Source organism: Pseudoliparis swirei, chromosome 21 (assembly GCF_029220125.1).
Source record: "Pseudoliparis swirei isolate HS2019 ecotype Mariana Trench chromosome 21, NWPU_hadal_v1, whole genome shotgun sequence".
NCBI classification, from domain to species: Eukaryota; Metazoa; Chordata; class Actinopteri; order Perciformes; family Liparidae; genus Pseudoliparis; species Pseudoliparis swirei.
Window position 1 is genome coordinate 2,945,930 of NC_079408.1, and position 5,000 is coordinate 2,950,929.

General features: G+C 42.2%; 1 protein-coding gene across 1 annotated transcript in view; it reads left to right on the forward strand.

The window, feature by feature from the left end:
• The window catches only part of shroom4 (shroom family member 4), a 40,759-nt gene that overhangs the window by 3,522 nt on the left and 32,237 nt on the right, over positions 1-5,000 (forward strand). The window lies entirely within an intron of this gene.

Sequence of the window (5,000 nt, forward strand, 5' to 3'; positions counted from 1 at the left end):
GAGTTTCTCCTCGTTTCCTTCAAACGTAGAGTTCCTCCTCGTTTCCTTCGTACGTAGAGTTCCTCCTCGTTTCCTTCATTAGTAAAGTTCCTCCTCGTTTCCTTGGTAGCGTGTCAGATGTTTGATGTGCCACTTCGGGTTGTGTTTTATTATTATTTAGTTTAATCTGTTTGACGGTGACGTCTCCACACAAAGATATGACATGCTTTACAGGGTGTGTGTGTGTGTGTGTGTGTGTGTGTGTGTGTGTGTGTGTGTGTCTGTCTGTGTGTGTGTGTGTGTGTCTGCAGACGTAGCCGAAAAGAAAGGCTCCACAGATCAGAGATAGACACATTCCAACCCCACCCTGACACACACACACACACACACACACACACACTCAAATAACAACCTCTCTTTGCGTAGGTGTATCAGTACAGTGACCCTCAAACACACACACACAAACACACACACACACACTGTTATTAATGGAGTGTGTGTCATGGAGAAAGTGGGAAAGATAAATGGGAGATGTGCGTCATCGTTGCATTGTGTCTGTGTGTGTCTGTGTGTCTGTGTGTGTGTGTGTGTTGGAGAAGTCGTGACCCGAGGCCGCCACAGTTGTTATTGTTTTTGTCCGCCGCGCTCTGCATTTCACCCTCTCATTGGGACACACACACACACACACAGACACACACACACACATCAAAGCCCTTCAAAGTGAGACGAGTTCCAGCGGCTTCGTTTGCTCTCGATCTGTCGGAGTCGAACACATCTGGAGTCGGCATCTTTTCATCTGAGATGTTGTTTTGAAATAATGTCGTTTTGTTTTGGTGAAAGAGAAATGTGACCGACGGTCCTGATGTCCATTTCCTGTTATCCTTCACAATAAAAGTCCCCCACAAAGCTTCTCTTGTTTGTTTACGACGATCGCTTAAATGAATTTAAAGAAAATATCCAGAAAAATAGGCGTAACCGACTGATCACGCGTTTAATCGACAACAAATCTTCACAGATTAGTAGTCCCGTGACCGTTAGTCTCAGATTAGCACAACGTGGCTTCATAGCTGCGTCGAGGAGCTCAGAATTTATTGTTTTTTACCGAATCTGCGTAAAGCAAACGGTTAATCTGTGGCGACATTTTAAATGAGACGTGCGGCGTAACTTCTAACGCTTTGTTTTGGTTCCTTTCGTCACGCGTGATGCGTTCAAGGACTGTCGGAAAGATGGTAATCTGACGATAATGGTTTTCCTTTTAGAGCTTCTGATTAGTTTTGGAGATTTTGTTTAAAGAACACATGCGTTTCAATCCCACCGGAGGGTTTTGGGTCTAGAGGGTGTTAATGTCTTTTATTATTTTATTATTTTCAGCGTGTCTGACCTCGGGATCCGACGACCGCACCTCAACCCAGCACAACAAACCAAATTAACGTTCATAACTCTTTACGACCGCCTTTTTAAAAAAACTCAGAACGTTGCTTTTTAATGCAAAAATGACAAAGCATATAAAACACTCAATATTTACTTCAAAACAAACCAAGTGAGCTTTAAAGGGGCATTAAAGTTTAATTATGTGTATTTTCACGTGAGGAATAATCCAGACTGAAGAATGAAGATGAAAATATTAAGAAAGACGAGTAGATTTAAATCATGAATGAGCTGGAGGCCGAGCGATGGATGATGAGGTGGATGGAGAGATAACAGATACGGAGATAGAGGAGGTGGGGGGGGGATTGATGCTTTCCTGCCTTTTCGTCTGCCGTTGAACGCACCTTCTGTGTTTGTTAGTACATATTAAATGCTCCTCTGACATGTATTAAAGACGATTGTTTGGGGAGTTTGTGGTTTTTATTTAAGCCACTTTACTTCCTTGTCTTGTCGTCTTTCCTTCTGGTTTCTTCTCCTTTGTTGTTCATGGATTTAAAGACGTGTCCTGAGCTCCTGTCACTCAGACCCTAACGCCCTCTTCACTGTGCCTCTGGATTCATCCTCGATTCCACTGCTCACTAGCGCCTCTAGTGGCGAGAAACTGCTTTTATTTATCCAACCCCCATTAAATAAAGACTTTAATTTGGTATCATCGTCTTCCTCCTCCAGGAGCTCCGCTGGGATGTTCCGGTTTGATACGTGATGACGCTCACAGACAGCTAAAAATACAAGAATACAATAAATACGGCGGGTTTGAAAGCTGGCAAAGAGGCTTTGATCTGACGGAAACTAAAAGTACACACAATGTACTCTCTTGTGTCTTAGGAGAGGAGGAGGAGGAGGATGTGTGTGTGTGTGTGTGTGTTAACGCCTGAGAGGACGCTTCATCAACAGTTGATTATCTTTCCTTCCACGTGACCTCTTAACGCAGAACATACATGTTCAGCTGCTTCACGTGTGCCTAAAGTTAATGAGTCAATTAACACAAACAAACGCCTTAACGAGGTCACATTGAGGACCTCGTTAAGACCTCGTTAAGGCGTCTCCCTCGTTAGTAATCATAATTATTAACTATAATGTATTTAAACACACACACACACACGAGTCAAGTGAAGACTCTTTTAAACTTTGACAGGCTGGCTTCGTGTGTGTGTGTGTGTGTGTACTTCTTTAAGTTTTCTTTCATTCAAACAATTTTTCTCTCGAAGTCTTCAAGTAAACAAATGAGAAACTGTTTCCTTCACTTTATTTCTGGCCAGCGGTCGCGGTCGCGTGTGTGCGTATGTGTGTGTGTGTGTGTGTGTGTGTGTTGGATGTCTACACATGTGACTTTTAAATTGTTGTGTATCTTCACAGTCAAAGAAAATGACGCAACCTTTTTCCAAACCGCTCACTGACGGAGCTTTGGAGCATCTTTACTTCAGTGTGCGTGTCTGTGTGTCTGTGTGTGAGCGTGTGTGTGTGTGTGTGTGTTTGTGCGTGTGTGTTTACACACACTTTTTAGTGAAAGCGGTGTTCTATCCACAGGACTACTAATCTTCTCTGTCTCACCCTTTTGGTAATGTGAGGGATCATGTGCACTTGTTTAGGTTACCGCCTTGCAGTGGGACACACTCGCGCACACACACACACACACACACACACAGATACACAGACAGACACACACACACACACACAGGTACACAGACAGACACACACACACACACACACACAGAGATTTGTACCTTGCTGTGAATGATCTACAGGCTGGATCGATTCAGTTTTTGATAAAGAGACTGTTGTTCAATGTAGTGTGTGTGTGTTGGTGTGTGTTTGTGTGTGTGTCAGGTGATAACTAAGTGATGACAACCTGTGACCAGCATGGGGATTCCCGTTCTTTTTCCCCCAACACACACACACACACACACACACACACACACACACACACCATGAAGTCACTCCTCAAATCTAAAAATAAAAGGGTGTGTCTGACCGGTGTGTGTGTCAGCACATAAAGAGGGCATTCTTCTCCTCCGTCTCCACGGTGGCTGGTGTGACCTCACCCTGTCTGGACATCCCACTGCGGCATGGCGCGCACACACACACACACACACTCTCCTCAGGCATGTAGGTCAGACTGGCATGAAACTTATCCAGGAGTTTCATTAACCCCGTACAGGAACCCCGATCAATATTATTGGTTATTGATCACCTGATTGGTGTTTCTGTGCCTCATTTAATTTCGTTGGTATTTGGGTGATGACATCATCGACCACGCAGATGATTGACAACCTGGACAGCTGATATAAACCCCGCCTCCATCACCCTCCCTTCTCCCCTACACCCTACAACCTCTTTCCTTTTTTCGTTTCATCCTCGTCTCCTCCCATTTTCCTTCTGCTTTTCATCATCTCGCCACCCCACCCCTCCTTTCCTCTTGCCTTCCTTGTCTCCTTCCCTTTCCGATGGTTTTAACAGAGACAAACGTGAACGAGAGGTTGTTTCATTTGTGTGAACTGTCAAAGAAATCCACAAATCAAACGAAGCAAAAATATATATATATTTTTATATATATAGTTATTTATATCTATATATATATAAATATGTATTTTATTTTATTTTGTATGTATATATATAAATATATATTTGTATATTTATATATATATATATTTAAATGTATATATATAAATATATTATATATATACATTTATATATTAAAATGTATATATATATATGTGTGTATATATATATACATTTATATATATATATATGTGTATATATATATATATGTATTTATATACAGCATTTGTGGATTAAAACTCAAAGAAACCTGATTGAAAAAGCTTCCATGTCTTCCAATGTAATACACATTAAAATCAACGGGTGGCAGTAATTAATTGATCATATTATCATTTATACACATTATTTTGGGACACAGGAAGTCTCTGAAGAGATCAGTCAAATAATATTTACAAACCTTTTTTAGAAGTCAGAATTCGTGAGCAGAAAGTAAATGTCTGATTTTCTGCTTCGAGTTGTTTCCCCTCAGGGAAAAAGCCTGAAGGCGTAAAATCCGACGTGTGTTTATATCTGGCCTGATGTTTGTAGAGCGTGAAAAGTCTCACTGATCATTTCATCCACTACTAAACCTTCAAGGAGCTTCCTACATTCTGTGATGTCTTAAAGTGTCTCCCATGAAGGAGCACGAAGTTTCAATTTGCTCCTAAACTAAGGTTAATTGTTGTCTGCAATATTTAGAAAAGGAGTTTTATGAGAGAATTTCTTCACCAGAACCAACACTATCACTTTAGTCCACAGGGGGAAGCAGAACCAACACTACCACTTTAGTCCACAGGGGGCGCCAGAACCAACACTACCACTTTAGTCCACAGGGGGCGCCAGAACCAACACTACCACTTTAGACCACAGGGGGCAGCAGAACCAACACTACCACTTTAGACCACAGGGGGCAGCAGAACCAACACTACCACTTTAGTCCACAGGGGGCACCAGAACCAACACTACCACTTTAGACCACAGGGGGCGCCAGAACCAACACTACCACTTTAGTCCACAGGGGGCACCAGAACCAACACTACCACTTTAGACCACAG